Source organism: Salvelinus namaycush, chromosome 21 (genome assembly GCF_016432855.1).
Source record: "Salvelinus namaycush isolate Seneca chromosome 21, SaNama_1.0, whole genome shotgun sequence".
Classification (NCBI taxonomy): domain Eukaryota; kingdom Metazoa; phylum Chordata; class Actinopteri; order Salmoniformes; family Salmonidae; genus Salvelinus; species Salvelinus namaycush.
Window position 1 is genome coordinate 24,472,200 of NC_052327.1, and position 16,718 is coordinate 24,488,917.

At 46.2% G+C, this 16,718-nt stretch overlaps 1 protein-coding gene across 1 annotated transcript in view; it reads left to right on the top strand.

The window, feature by feature from the left end:
- Nucleotides 1-16,718, top strand: part of LOC120066224 (zinc finger protein 423-like) — a 139,684-nt gene that overhangs the window by 1,205 nt on the left and 121,761 nt on the right. The gene's annotated exons all lie outside the window — the stretch shown is intronic.

Sequence of the window (16,718 nt, forward strand, 5' to 3'; positions counted from 1 at the left end):
TCCGTTGATTACGTAATTGATTTAAAATTGTGACCACGTTTGTTACTTGACTAGACTGCAATGTGTTTGTTTCATTAGCTACTGTTCACCTGTATCGTGGAGGTGTGCGTATTGATTGTCACCCTTGCTGTGTATGACGCGCATTATGCCCATGCATTCCCACATCTTGCATATGTTGTTTTTCCATCGCCATGATTAAAGCATAGGCTTATTGGTTTGTGTTTTACTTGCTAGACCGTTTTCTTGGTAACCTGTATTTTCTAGTCAAATTCAATAGGACCGCATCCGTGAACTGAGAGCGAGATGATACTGAGCCATTACAGTGAAGTGGACGGGCAAGGGGCATTTGGCTCGTTTTGCCTCTGTGGAAACCAGATGGGCAATGGGGTGGCCATGTGGTCCCGAATTATTACCCCTCCCCCAATTTGTCTTTTTGTTCTAATTGATGGCAACAATGTGCAATGGTTTATTTAGGTTGAAAGGTTATAAAGCCTACATTGTTTTAATAATTTATGTATTGTTTTGTTAGTTGTGCTCTCTGTACATGCAGTGAATGGTTCACCAAGACTAATGGCAAGTTGAAACTGGGTTGATGACCCAGTCTGAGTCAACAGAGATTGGTGTCATGACCTCTCGGGATACCTTTGGTGTCTACTAAAATATACACTGGTTCAAAGCAAGACATTTTAAAATGATCACATATAGGCTGAATGTGGGAAAGGGATCACTTGATTATTTCAACAATTACTAATACTAATGAACTAACTACAAGGCATTTACAGGTAACTCCCAAAATAAAGTAAACACTTGAGTAAATCAGGGATACAAAGTATATTGAAAGCAGGTGCTTCCACACAGGTGTGGTCCCTGAATCAATTAAGCAATTAACATCCCATCATGCTTAGGGTCATGTATAAAAATGCCCAGTTTCCTTTTATTTCAGCTGCTATGGCTAGAGTTAAAGATCTCAAGAGGGGTCTCAAAGGAGCATGGTGGGCGGGTGTGTCAATCACCGTATCTCAACACAAGTGGAAACTTATGGGAGAATCTGAAGTGGTGGCTGAGACAACGTTTTCCACCACATCAACAAAACACCAAATTATGGAATTTCTTGTGGTAGAATGGTGTTGCGTTTCTTCAATAGAATTCCAGACACTTGTAGATCCTATGCCAAGCCGCATTGAAGCTGTTCTGGCAGCTCGTGGTGGCACAATGCCCTATTAAGACGCTGTTTCCTTTATTTTGACAGTTACTTGTACATGTACTATATGTCATGTGAAAACAAATCCCAATTTCTCTGCATAAAGATAGCTAGTCTTTGTACTGTTTTGTATCCTGAGTGTGTGTGTTTGGCAGTGGCAGCTTGTGGCTTTGAATAAACAAAGCTTGTGCTTAGTCAGTGATGCACAGCAGCCAGAGGCCAGATCTATGTGTAACTAAGATGTGTTCTGTTGCTATCTCCGCACAACACCTTTCTCACTAACTGGCATATTCTCAAATTATGAGTGAGCGTCAGTGGTACAGGGCATGCACCAGGGATTATTTGTGTTTTTCGTGTCCTCTTGTCTCTCACCTGCTCACTCAACTCCTACGAGTGCCTGTCAATGCCAATGCTCAAATCAAATTGTATTAGGCACATACACATATTTAGCAGATGTTATTGCGGGTGTAGCGAAATGCTTGTGTTCCTAGCTCCAGCAGTGCAGTAGTATCTAACAATTCACCATAGTACACACACATCTAAATGTAAAAGAATGGAATTAGGAAATATATAAATATTAGATTGATCATTGTCGGAGGGGCATTGACTAAAATACAGTAGAATAGAATACAGTATATACATATGAGATGCGCAAAGCAGTATGTAAACATTATTAAAGTGTCATTCAACACATTGAGACTCATATTTATTCCTCTTTTGCTACACACAGTCAACCGGCTATGATGAAAAAGGATTTGATGAAACCACCAATCCTTGTTATCATCAGTAGTTTGTGGTGGGGGGGATTTTCTTTCCTAATTGTAGATGGCTAATTGAGGTTGCATTAATAGCTATGATTGGCTGTTTTACTAATGGGGAGGGGGGAGAGGGGAGCGAGTGGTTCTTATCAAAATAGTATTTCTCCCGATTAATCCCTTTTTAATGTGTGTCTTTGCGTAGAGTGCCTGGCCGGGGTATTTCTGTTTCATATCTCCCCCGTCCCCATGAGTATTTCATGCATTATGTAGTGATGATTATTACTTAATTACACATTAATAAATCCTCTTCATTTACAGGACATTAAGCGGGAATGAGTGCACATGACATCCAGGGAGCGAGAGAGCACTTATTTATTTTCCACAGTGTTGTTTAGTCAATCAAATCAAATAGGACCTTTAACCTGGGATGGAGGAGAAGGAGCCGTTGGAACAAGGCTTGTCTAGGGCTCCACCTCCCCTCTGCTTTCCCCCTTCTTTCCATGCAAATTCCACCAGTACTACTGTTTACACCAGCTTCCCCTATCAATTCAACATTTTTCTAAGTTGCAGTAAAATCTTCAAAAATCTTAATCTATTTATTTAGCTCCACCTGGCTGAGATTGTAATGTTTCTCTTCTCTAGATTCTGTAGTGTAGATATTCATTTTGTGTGCCAGTTTTATGTTGACATAATAGAGTTTACTTGATTGTATTATTTGTGCAGTTAAATCATCTCTCAATCTACATTATGGTTAGATTATTCAGTTGCTCGTACACCTTTGTAGTAACACTGTAATTACCTAAGTAGTAACATTGTATTAACATGTGACATAGCGCTTCAGTAATTGCATAGCAATAGAGTTGAGTGTTTTTTGTTATACAAGAAGAAAAGGGATTGTTCTTTATTACATATTTTGTTATAACACAAACTATGCAATTTTCAAAGCAATTGAGCACCCTGTAACAACAATGCTGGTACTCAAGTAATTATAGTGTTAATTATATACAGGCGAGCAACTCATTGAAAGTGTTACTGCTGCATATTGTTATGGATTGATGTGGATTCGTTTTTCAGGAAGTGTGTGTGTGAAGCATATCCCTGGCATCCCTCTACCCCTCTCTCTGCCTTCCTAAAACCATCTATTTTAACATTAAATGGCATTTTTATTGTCACCTAGGCTTTTGGTAGCACAGCCAAAGTTTCATTGGTCAACAGGCTGTTATAAAACAGTGAAGTGAGATACCACAGTGCGGATTGAGTGATGAGAGCCTGCTCTCCTGTCTTTATTCTCATGCGCACGCGTGTGTGTGTGTGCGCGCGCGTAAGAGGGAAAAATAAAGCGAGAAAGTCCGGTTTGTCTCTTTCACATTATACACACACAGTGATATTACACTTTTATGTGCCTTTGTGTTTACTAGCAGCAGGCAGGCATGCATGAAATGTCTTTTAGCAATAGTTTTTTCAATCTGTGAGTATAGAAGACTGTTGCCCTGTATTAATGGTAGGTGAACCACAAAATAGATTTTTCTAAGCCTTTGTAAAATGTTCATTGACTACACAGCAGGGAGAGCGATTTTTGTCTTGTATTTTGATATGACCAAAAAAGTAATTGGTCATTGTTCAGCCACAGCGGTCGTCTATTTTTATATAGAGCTTATTGGTTTGCACAATATTATATGGATTTTGCACATTTTTCAAGATGGGGAAAGGGGGTCTTTTTTAAAGGTACAGTGCTCTTCAGTTACATGAGTCATTGAAATAGGAAATGGAATAAACTGCTTATAGTGGTCTGATACTTATAATAAACGTCGCTTTAGAATCAGTCGGTTATTTTAAAGATCTTGTCAGGGATGAATCTGATTCTTCCTTCCTTCAAAATAAAATGTTATTGGTCACAGGCGCTGAATACATCAGGTGTGGACTTTACGGTTTAATGCTTACTTATGAGCCCTATCCCAACAATGCAGTTAAAAAGTAAGACAAATATTTTTGAAATGAAAAAAAGGAAATGGTAACACAATAAAAACAATAACGAGGCTATATACAAGGAGTACCAGTACAGAGTGAATGTGTACGATGTGGGTAGGGGTAATAGTGACTAGGCAATCAGGACGTATAATAAACAGTGTAGCAGCAGTGTATGTAAAGTGTGTGTGTGTTGGAGTGTCAGTGTAGTATTAGTGTGTGGGTAGAGTCTAGTGAGTGTACATATAGCCAGTGCAATGGACTCAAAACAATTTAAGACAAATAATAAAAAAGAGTTTCAAAGTAAATTGTCCGGTTAGCCATTTTTATGAACTGTTCAGAAGTCTTATGGTTTGGGGGTAGAAGCTGTTCAGGTGCCTTTTGTCAGACTTGGCGCGCAGTAGCAGAGTGAACAGTCTATGACTTGGGTGGCAGTAGTCAATGACAATATTTAGTAGGGCCTTCCTCTGACACCGCCTGAAATAGAGGTTCTGGATGGCAGGGAGTTCGACCCCAGTGATGTACTGGGCCGTATGCACTACCCTCTGAAGCGCCGTGCGGTAGGATGCCAAGCAGTTGCCAAACCAAGCGGTGATGCAGCCAGCCTTCCTATAGTGTAGAGTCTTACTCTACAGCGGTCCCTACTGGTGTGGAGATGTGTGTGCCCAGGCAGGGTGAGCTCCCTTGCGACCAGTGTGTCTGCCATTGACAACTCCTTATCAGCAGCCTGCCTGCTAGTGTGTATGGAAGGATCTGTCTTAATGGAAGAGCTCAGTCGTAGGCTGTGCCATTGTACCGGCTTAGCACCAGGGTTTATCAGCGCTCTAGACTTACTGGGCCGTAACCACTGCCCGCTCAGGACCCTCTCCGCTCCGCGCTTCCTTTCTAAAGAGCGAGCGACGCCGGGGTGACTTTTGCTATTAATTATGTTTGTGTGGTTGGTTCCCTCTCCACTGCTCCCCCTGAACCCCCCCCCCCCCCCCCCCCCACCCTCTACCCCCCCCCCCCCTCCAGCCTGCCAACCACAGCTCCCCCACCAGTACCTCCCTGTGGAGTCTGTCCTCTCCTAGGTCCCTCGCTCTCAAACTCTGATTGTGCTGCTGCATTGGGCGGATTAAAATGTGTTGGAACAATGCTTTCAGAAAGTTTTGTTCCTAATCGGCTCCTTCCTGTGCAAATGATGTGTACAGGACCGTAGCCTCAGAACGGCCAATGCTCTCTCTACCCTACAAGCCAAGTGTGGGAGTAGATGTAGGATTTGTTATTTTGTTTCATTGTCGTGTGCTGTTCTTTAAAAAAAAAAAAAATTAGAACAGTCAAATATTGTGCAATGTTAACCTGAGGACGTTTGGAATGGCCCACCTGTTGTTTGATGTTGAACCAGGCTGATCTGTGGCAGACACCCAGAGTTAACCGGCCTAAACGCCTGAGCAAGGTGCAGGCTCCGTAAATGGGATATGTCAAGCGCAGCTCTTTGTGAGCCTGTGAGTGGTTTAGTGAGTGAGTGAGTGTGTTAATGGGTTTTGTGTGTAAATGTCAGTGCAGTGTCTCCAGTGTGGGCAGAGGGCTGTGACCCAGCTCTGCTTTGACCTCAGAGAGAGAAGGCCAGAACCATGAACCTTCTGGAGGGTTGCTACAAGAGCCAGATCAGCACTAGCAGAACACTGCTGTTTGTCTGGTCCAACAGCGTAGGCAGAGGTCTTCATGTTCATTTCCCCCTTTATTTCTTCCTGTTCAGTTTCCTCCTACCCTCAACCCTTCCCGTCTTTGTCACCTCTCTTCCTCCTGCTCTCCTCTCCTCTGTCTCCTTGGCCCGCCATGATGTCCGTGAGGTTGTGTTCATGCTCCTTTCTCTAGGCAGCTGCTCCTCGACCCCACAGTTTCTCTGTAGGCTGTACATTAAACATAAGCAAAGGGGGCAATTAAGCACCTTCGCCACACCTGGCTGATGCATATATTTATTGAGAAGCTACTCGCTTGGAAGGCTCCTCGTCCCAGCTCTGATGATTAAAGGGTGGTTGTTGGGGAGGGGAGGGGAGAGGAGAGGGCCTGATGCCGAAGTCATTAATGAAGAGCTTTGGTCCTGTGTTGACCCCTTCTGACCCCTGCAGCCTGCCTTGTGTATTACGTGTTTTACTTTTCTATTATTTCTCTTTTCTTTCTCTCTGCATTGTTGGGAAGGGCCCGTAAGTAAGCATTTCACTGTTAGTCCACACCTGTTGTTTACCAAGCATGCGACGAATAAATTGGATTCGATTTTTACTTCTTGCCAGGCCTCCTGCTGGCCAGGCCCTGGATAATGGATCCTGCTTGGGTCCTGGGCTCCTTCCAGGGCTAGTATGGGTCTCAGAGCTGCAGGGGGAGGCAACTGGAACAGTCCTGGGTGGGAGATGGGAGACTTACTGTGCCCACGCATCAGGAAAAATCCTCCAATAGCTTCCTTCTGCTCAACCTATTGATTCCACTGCGCCTGGAAACTTTCCTCTGAAAAACGTGTGGAGTTAAAAACCGAGAGAAATTACTCCAATGGATTGAGTGCCCTGGGCTGTGTGTATACATTCGCTGTGTTGGGTTATTAAATAGCTCTTTGAATCACAAAACATCAAGTACATTCAGGAAGAAGATGAAGAAACACAGAACTCCCACTTCATCCAAGTGTGAAGTGGTAATTAGGTATATTATTATATTTTAGTAATGATTAGCAAAGTATTTTACATGAATGAATGACATTTATATTCGTGTCATATCGTCAGTTGGCAACCTATCCTTTACGGGATTAATTAACCCATAAACAAACATTACAATAATGTGATAATTCAGTAATCATTTTTCCGGTGTTCTGTGCACAGACTGAAAAAGAAATCAATGCATAATAGTAAATAAGGATATCCAAGCAATAATTATAACCCCAGAGCAGTAAAAAGAATACAAATACAGCTAAATAAATGCTGAACATTTTGTATGAGAATGTTAAAATATTTTTGAAACAGAAGCATATATCCTATTCTTTGAAATGTTTTTCAGTGGTCCAATATTTGTCTTGGTCTTGTTGCTTGGGCTTTTAAGCCTACATGTTTGATTCTATCAGCATGACAATGCTGCACCATGCCACAGACTTTATTGTATAACCTGAATAAAGTCATGGTTAAAAGTATGGCTAGGAATTGCCAGAGGCCTCACGATATGATATTATCATGATATTTAGGTGTGGGAATTATATTCTCACGATTCTATATGTATTGTGATTCGATACTATGATTTTATTGCAATTCGATGTTCCAAACATATTGCTCTCCATATGTCTGCTGCAGGACAAGAGCAAACGAGTTTTGATCAGTCATGGAAATAAAAGTGCTGAAAACAAATTGGCTCCCTATTTTAAAAGAAGATGGAGAAACAAGCTATGAATGAAAAATACTGGAGTGTTGGTGCGGCTAGCACAAAATAATATTGCCATATTGTTAAAACGATACGTAATATCGTCAAAAAATATCCCCATCTGCAACTGTGCCTCGTCTTTTGAGCTTTGTGTTTTGAGAAATGCGCTGCTTTGTGTTTTGCAGTATAGAGCCTTGATACAGCTTGCAATGTCATCTCCAAATTGATTTAAGCTGTGAAGCAGCCTCTCTCTATCCCAGGGCTAGACACTTGCCTAGAACCTCGCATCACACATTAGTATTTAGCGCAGACAGAATTAGCCCTTATTGTAGCCTTCCTTTATGCTGGCCTCACAACCTCGGAGAATGGCTAGTCCTTGATTATGAAGTCACTTGTGTTTTTCAGATTTATTTTAATTCAATTCCTCTGTCAAATGGCGAGCACCCCCTACAGAGACCAGAATAATATGCCGTGCAAAGAGCAGGGTGAGGAAGGGGGGAAGACACTATTAAAGTCGCTCTCGATTTCAGAGCAAAAATGACATTCACAAAGCATGCACACATCTGACATGTTTTCATTTGCTGTTAGTCTTGTCCGTGGTGCATTTTCACTTCACACACACATTGTTGGATGGTGAGCTACTTACAGATGAGAGAGAGGGTGAAAAGGCCCCCATTCCATGTCTCCCTCCTTTCTCACACTTCTTGTCATTTTCCTATTGAAGTTCAAATGAAACGATCTAAATCAGGGAAGTTTTGTGTGTATGTTTTTGGATTTACTATCCATGTGGGGACAAGAAGTCCTCACAAGGATAGTAAAACAAGGAAAATTCTTACATGTGGGGACATTTTGTTGGTCCCCACAAGGAAAAAGGCTATTTTAGGCTTAGGTGTTAGGGTTAGAATTAGGGTCCGTGTGAATTGATGCGTTGATGGCCGGAAACAGAGTCCATATGTTGAGATGTGTGAAGATGAGAAGGAAGGCCTCTGCTCCCATTCACAGCTCTGTATTGTTCTACCTCCAATGCCATGAGTGACTGGAAGCCACTGGAGAATAGAGGTGGGTGTGGGAACGAGGTGCAGATGTGTGAGAGAGAGAGAGATGTGTTTGTCTTTAAGAAGTAGTCTTTCCAGGGGGAAGTTTAGCTTGTAGTCTAATGAGGATTGTGCCGACCCACCAGCCAAACAACAAGAAGAGTAGTCTATCTGTCCAACATTGTCCACTGAAACCATCTCTGTCTGTGAGTGCCACTCGAAGGGCAACAGTCTGAGTAGACCGTCTGAGGCTTTTGAGTCCATCACTCAGACTACACAAAGGTGTGTGTGTGTGTGTGTGTGAAGGAAGGAGTTGAAAGAGAAGAAAAGTCTTAAAAAATATATAAATCAGTATTTTTTTTTCATTTTTCTTTCCCCTAATAAATCCTTTATGTCACCATCAAACAGCGGCTGAGAGACAGCGTGAGAGTCTGCAGAAAGAGAATAGGAGTGCGGGTGAGAAGATATTGCTGTGTTCTGTGGGGCCCCTGTGTTGGTCGATGGATCTCTGCTTTAAAAATGTAGAGTCTAGCCCTGGTCCAGCCGTGTTGATGTGCAGTCCAGGGACCATCCTCTCCTCTTCCCCGAACATACATTGGGAGGGCAGAGGAGGCTGGATTAGAGTGGTGCCCTGCATCACCATGTCCATGGTAATACCCTGCTCAGCTTCTACAGTGAAGGACTAGTTGGAAGCTATTAGGGGTTTCCATAGTCATGCATCTTCACCTCAACTTCATCTGTAAAATGTTCCCTTTCTCAGCACGGTCCGTCTGGCTATAGTAGGACTCACGGTGTCCAGACATTAAAACGGAATTCAACTGTAGGAAATCAACTAAATGTATTGAATTTATTAGAAAATGCATTCATTTGCCCAAGATTATTGTCAGACATGAACAAAATGCATCAGTGATTTGTATTTTCCTTCAACTTTCTGAAGAGTTTTCCCCTCTATGTGTGTGCACGTTTGTCTACCACTTAGCGATGATGCTGATGTCATGACAACTGTCTTCTGGTAGATGGAAAGGTTACCAAAAACCTTCTCAATGAAATGTTAACTACAAAGTAGCCCATGCCTATCTGACAGAATGATATCATGATTATTTGCACCAATCCAGTGGCCACTTGTTTTGCAAACTCTGCAGTATATTGCTAATCAAACAACGGTCTCTGGCTGGTGTGCAGTTGACAAACAAAACAGATTTTATAAGGCTCTACTAAAGTTAGCGGCAGTGATTGAGGAGACTGACTGGTGACTAGTAAAAGTTGAATGTGTTAGTGTTTGGGATAAGAGGAACCCTCTCCTGCCGCACCAAGCAGGCAGGTGGCAGGCTGTGTGAGGCTGTGGGTCTCAGAAGGAGCGTGACTGCAGAGTTAATCTCTCCTCCAGTGATTTGAGAGCCACAAAGCTCCTCCAGAAAAAGGGGCCTGCTGTAATGCCTAATCAGTCTGTATCAAACTAAATAATGCCTTAGTGTGAAATTGGAATCTCAAGTCAAAAAGCACTCCCCAGACTGTACTACAGGGTAAGGCAATTAAGGGTCCCCATTCTGCCTCTCTCTCTCTCCCAAGCTGCCCCGAGTCCTCTCTGAGTCTGATGCCATTGTCAGTGTGTGTGTCTGGATCGGTGAATATGTGTGTACCTCCCTAAGGCTGCGTTTACACAGGCAGCCCAATTCTGATATTTTGCACATTTATAAACAGAAGAGCTGATCTGATTGGTTAAAATACCAATAGGTGTAAAAAGATCAGAATTGGGCTGCCTGTGTAAACGCAGCCTAAGTGCATGTGTGTCTCCCTGTGTGTCTGTGTTTCCCCTGTACATGTGAATGTGTATGTCTCTCCCTGTCTCTGTGCATGTCTATATGAGCGGGTCTCTATCTGTACATGCGGCTGTGAGTTGGGTACAGTGGTGGTGTAGCTCTGTGCAGCACTTCTATTCCTGGAGGGTCTCCTGAGGGCCTCTAATCCAGAGAGGCCTTCCTCCTCCTCCTAGGTCACCAGTCAAATGCTGTCTTTTTGGGGTGGGGGTGGGGAGGAGGGACATAAGTCTGTCTCTTTCTCTGTCCCGTCCCCTTTTGATGGCATCATAGCGGAGCGTTTGGAACGTGATTACCTCGTCACCCTCGTCAGTGTGTTCCTGTTGTGAACCTGTGTCACACTCAATGACAGCGGGAGGCAGACCTTGTGATTTAATCATGTCTGCTTTTCTCTTCACAAATGTTTCTAGTCCTCTTTTCTATCCCCCGTTCCCTCCCTCCCTCCTACATTCTTTCTCTTCCTCTCTGGTGTTTTATGTACAAGCTGGAGGTATATTGAAATCATTTCCCTCTCTGCTCTGACAGTTGAGAAGGATGAAAAACCACATTGGAGATCTGAGAGGCCCTTTAATCTTCCACTGTGTTGTCTGCTCTCTAACATAGTGGAGACAGGTGTGTGTGTATATATACATATAAAGCTGAGTGTTTCTCTTGGTGTTGAGAAGGGTGGATTTGTTGTCGGCTGATAAGCTCTTGGCGCTGTTTCTGAAGCTGAGTGTGTGGATTCCTTAGCTCCCTGAGACAAAGGTAGAACAGGCAGGCTCAGGCAGGCGCAGACGGTGCAGGCGGTGCAGAATCAAAAGGAATGGGGAGAGTTGACACAGCACCCAGGGCTTTCTTCAGGAAATGCCTGCTGACGACAAGAGTGAGAAACACAGCACAGTCAGGAGTGTGACATGTGTACAAAGGGGAGGAGGTGTGTGTGTGTGATAAAACCACAGCTTTGTGAAGACACAGGACCTATCCTGTGAGTGTAAACATAATTGGCCTATCTAAAGGAAACTGTCTTCCATTTGCCCGTTTTCTCCCTTCCACTGAGTCACCAGTGTCCCAGCTCTTACTTGACCCTGATTTTACGACCCTATTTGAACAGGACTTCTTCCGTGCGTGTGTGTGTGTCTGTTTGATCCAGGCTAAAGAGAGTGATCAGAGCCTTCCACACCTGACACCCCTCATCTCTGGTGTTGGTTGGAGACCAGCCAGGTGGATCCTGTTCTGGTGTGGAACTCTGCTTTGTGGTGGAATGTAATACGCCAGTCAGGCATTCTGCTCCTCCATTGACTTGCTCCACCAGATAAAGGCCTTTTCTTTTTGGTTGTGTCTGGGGTTGGTTCTGCCAGTGCTCCTCTGGTTGTAGAGCTGGGGCTAAGGCTGAGTCTTGGCGTGGGTGCTGCTGCTTGGATGCTCCAGGCAAGAGAAAGAGAGAGTGAGTGATCAAGCCAGGGAGACGGTGTGCGCTTAACAGAGCTCTGCTTGGCTCAGACTAGCCAAGTTCTCCCCAGGGCATCAGCCAAGAGCTGCCTGAGAAGACCGAACCTGAAAACCCACGACCGCTGCTAGTCATCCACCCACACTCCTATCCTCCATCCTCTGCTCTTCCACTCCTATCCTCCATCCTCTGCTCTTCCACTCATATCCTCCATCCTCTGCTCTTCCACTCCTATCCTCCATCCTCTGCTCTTCCACTCCTATCCTCCATCCTCTGCTCTTCCACTCCTATCCTCCATCCTCTGCTCTTCCACTCATATCCTCCATCCTCTGCTCTTCCACTCCTATCCTCCATCCTCTGCTCTTCCACTCCTATCCTCCATCCTCTGCTCTTCCACTCCTATCCTCCATTCTCTGCTCTTCCACTCCTATCCTCCATCCTCTGCTCTTCCACTCATATCCTCCATTCTCTGCTCTTCCACGCCTATCCTCCATCCTCTGCTCTTCCACTCCTATCCTCCATCCTCTGCTCTTCCACCCTCTGCTCTTCCACTCCTATCCTCCATTCTCTGCTCTTCCACTCCTATCCTCCATTCTCTGCTCTTCCACTCATATCCTCCATTCTCTGCTCTTCCACTCCTATCCTCCATCCTCTGCTCTTCCACTCCTATCCTCCATCCTCTGCTCTTCCACTCCTATCCTCCATCCTCTGCTCTTCCACTCCTATCCTCCATTCTCTGCTCTTCCACTCCTATCCTCCATCCTCTGCTCTTCCACTCCTATCCTCCATCCTCTGCTCTTCCACCCTCTGCTCTTCCACTCCTATCCTCCATTCTCTGCTCTTCCACTCCTATCCTCCATTCTCTGCTCTTCCACTCCTATCCTCCATCCTCTGCTCTTCCACTCCTATCCTCCATTCTCTGCTCTTCCACTCCTATCCTCCATCCTCTGCTCTTCCACTCCTATCCTCCATTCTCTGCTCTTCCACTCCTATCCTCCATTCTCTGCTCTTCCACTCCTATCCTCCATTCTCTGCTCTTCCACCCCTATCCTCCCTTTCTCTCTCTCTCCAGCTCTCGCCATTCTCGCTTGTCCTCTAGTTCTCTGGCCTCTAAACTCATGCTCCTGTAGAGGCGGGGGTTAGAGGGGGGTGTTTGGTTACGGGAGGGGGCTAGTGGTGGGGGGGGCGGCGGCTGGACAGCTCGGCAGGATTTTGGAGCAGCAATGCCCTCAGTGAGGGAGGCAGAGCTGTGGGCCCCGTCAAGCTTTGTGTTTTTTTCTCTTTGCCATCTAAGCTCTCTGCTGTGTTCCCTCTTTACCCATTTGTGCTTTTCTGGCCAGTGGTGGTGGTTTGTGTTTTTAAGGCTGTTTTGTGCGGCAGAGCGGTTTCAGTGCTGATAAAAGTATTTGGTTAATCAGCTTCTGTCGCTGTCCCATGGTGGTGGCTTGGAGGACAGACCATTGAAGTTAGAGTTCCCCGGGGGATGGCTTGGGCTGCAGATTGGCATCACGCTTGGCCAGTGGTAGAGCACCGGCAACCAGAGGGACACTGCAGCCAGCCAATGGGAAAGCCCCCCAGGATCCGAGGGGGAGGAGGTGGGGACAGGGGTGGGGGTTGGATGGGAGGGTTGGATCTATGTGCCTGTGTCCTGTCCAGCAGGAAATTCCAGGCCCCCGCCCTCCTGGGCCTGTAGCCAGTGTGTGATTGGCCAGAGTGACCCGGTGCAGTGATAAGAGCCCCTGCAGGCCCCTCTCAGCCCCCTCTGTCCACACTTCCTCTGTGAACACAGCTAGCGCAGAGGAGCACCCTGGGAATTGCCATCCCCGCCATTGTGCGCACGTTGTCGTTTGATTATGGTTTGGTGGGGAACGGCAGGGCAGACAATGGGGCCCTGCATGCGTTGTGGTGAAGCTTTAGCTGCAGTGGGGGTGAGGAGAGGGGGGATAGAGATACAGATTGACTGCAGCACTCAGCTCTACACTTCCATCACTTTGATGAATGACTTATAGCTGTGTAGATATTAGTTTTTAATGGCTTGTTGTTTTCTCAGTTATGACTACATTGTTGTTGTCTTGCTGTTAGTGGTGAGTTGGTTTAGTCCTCCCCTGTGTTAGTCCCAACGTGCCAGTCAGTGTGTCTAGCTGCAGACGGCCCTGGTTGCTGGCCTTCTAGTCAGGACTACAATGATGTTCAGCTCTCATCACTGGCAGAGGAATCCTCTTGTATTCCAGTCGCGTGTCTTTGTGTGTTTGCGCACGATGTAGTGAGCCGCAAGAGTGAACACGGTCTAGCACCAAGCCCTAATCCCCAACTGTGTTCGTATGTATGAATGTATATGAGAGGATGAGACAGACCGAGTGGATGAGTCTCTCTTGAGTGAATGCGTGTGTAGGAAAATGAGAGAGAGAGTGTGTGTCAGATCATGTGAGCAGGGCTGTGTGTGTGAGGAGATGGGTGTCGTCAGTAGTATTGCTTGTTCACTAGGGGGAGTTTGGTCCATCACATGCAGACTGCACTGTGCGTGTCCCCATCATTCTCCCAGCTATTCAAATCCATTAAGCCATGCAGAACAAGCCAGGCTTTTATCTTTTATTAATTATCTTGAAACCCAAGACTCTTTGTCTTTCCCTCTGCTCTGTCTACGTAAAAGCCATTGGCTGCACCTGTAGCTCAGAGGTGTGTCTGTGTAAAGCCATTGGCTGCACCTGTAGCTCAGAGGTGTGTCTGTGTGGTCGTAGAGGACCATTTGGTTTGAAAAGACACAAGGGCACCATCAGTAAAAAGGACAGTAATCAGCCATTCTAAATAGTCAGGCAGCCCATAGATGTTACTGTTCAGTCTGTCTGGGGTTTGTTCAGGATGCATGCTATCAGTGTGACCCTGTGCAGTATGTGAGTTGGAGAGAAGTGAACACCCAAAGGCTTCTAAAAGAGAACAGCTCCTGTTGTACATGGCTAATAGAACTAGGAATTAGCGCACAGCTCCTGTTGTACATGGCTAATAGAACTAGGAAGTAGCGCACAGCTCCTGTTGTACATGGCTAATAGAACTAGGAAGTAGCGCACAGCTCCTGTTGTACATGGCTAATAGAACTAGGAAGTAGCGCACAGCTCCTGTTGTACATGGCTAATAGAACTAGGAAGTAGCGCACAGCTCCTGTTGTACATGGCTAATAGAACTAGGAAGTAGCGCACAGCTCCTGTTGTACATGGCTAATAGAACTAGGAAGTAGCGCACAGCTTCTGTTGTACATGGCTAATAGAACTAGGAAGTAGAACGCTGGAGTTTTGTAATGATTTCACCTCTTTCATGTTTATGTAAGGATGAGATGAGGGATGTGTTCTCTACTCTCTGTCTGTTTTATAAATGTATAGAGATCTAAAACTGTGTACAGAGATCATCTTATGTGCGGAGATCAAACCGCCATAATTCAGGTACGGTGTGTGTGTGTTGTTCCGCGTACATGAGGCCTGATTGTGTGTCTAGCTGCGGACTGCACCATTGCTGCTTGACGCGATGCAGTGTAGTGGGTGTGTGGTAAGGGGGTATGGGAGGGTGCAGGGTGTTGTAGTAAGGGGGTATGGGAGGGTGCAGGGTGTTGTGGTAAGGGGGTATGGGAGGGTGCAGGGTGTTGTGGTAAGGGGGTATGGGAGGGTGCAGGGTGTTGTAGTAAGGGGGTATGGGAGGGTGCAGGGTGACGTAGTGGGTGTTGTGGTATGGGAGGGTGCAGGGTGGTGTAGTGGGTGTTGTGGTAAGGGGGTTTGGGAGGGTGCAGGGTGACGTAGTGGGTGTTGTGGTAAGGGGGTTTGGGAGGGTGCAGGGTGACGTAGTGGGTGTTGTGGTAAGAGGGTATGGGAGGGTGCAGGGTGACGTAGTGGGTGTTGTGGTATGGGAGGGTGCAGGGTGGTGTAGTGGGTGTTGTGGTAAGGGGGTTTGGGAGGGTGCAGGGTGACGTAGTGGGTGTTGTGGTATGGGAGGGTGCAGGGTGGTGTAGTGGGTGTTGTGGTAAGGGGGTATGGGAGGGTGCAGGGTGACGTAGTGGTTGTTGTGGTAAGGGGGTATGGGAGGGTGCAGGGTGACGTAGTGGGTGTTGTGGTATGGGAGGGTGCAGGGTGGTGTAGTGGGTGTTGTGGTAAGGGGGTATGGAAGGGTGCAGGGTGACGTAGTGGGTGTTGTGGTATGGGAGGGTGAAGGGTGGTGTAGTGGGTGTTGTGGTAAGGGGGTATGGGAGGGTGCAGGGTGACGTAGTGGGTGTTGTGGTAAGGGGGTATGGGAGGGTGCAGGGTGTTGTGGTAAGAGGGTATGGGAGGGTGCAGGGTGTTGTGGTAAGGGGGTATGGGAGGGTGGGAGGGTGCAGGGTGTTGTGGTAAGAGGGTATGGGAGGGTGCAGGGTGTTGTGGTAAGGGGGTATGGGAGGGTGGGAGGGTGCAGGGGTGAGGCGGTGGACCTGTGGATCCAGTGCGAGTTCATTTTAATGAAGGGGTCCGGCTCAGGCTCTAGCAGGGCTCTAATGGGGCTCTGCTCTGGGCTGTAACAAACTGCTGCTGCCTGCCGGGTAGGCTCCCAGGGCGTAGGGCTGCAGTTTTGTTCTTAAAGAAATGCATTCACACACTCTAGTATACACATACACACACACACACACACACACACACACACACACACACACACACACACACTAGTACACATACATACACAAACAGGCCTGTACACTCACACACACTATCGGATGCATTTAAAAATTCATACAAATCACACGTGCTCTGTACAACACACACACACACTCATGGACCTGCAAATAGGGTGCTGCTAATGGCTTCCAGTGGGAGATAGGGAGAGCAAGGTTTTATCCCTTAAGTGTAGAAGACTTAATCAGACAGAATGGCCGGGGGCCAGCAGCAGGACTGTGCAGCACGCCCCTCGTGGCCAGGGGAGCGGCTCCACACACATTACGTATTCTGTGTCTACCTCTCCTGCAGACGGCTGCAGTGGAGCTGGGCCCAGGTGAGACCGCTCTCTGGTTAGGTCTGCAGAGCTCTCTCACTGACACACACTCCTTTACATGTCCTTCTGTTAGTGTTCATTATCCAATCTGCATGAAGTAGCAGCCTTTCCCTTCTCTGTCCTTTCTTTCTATAT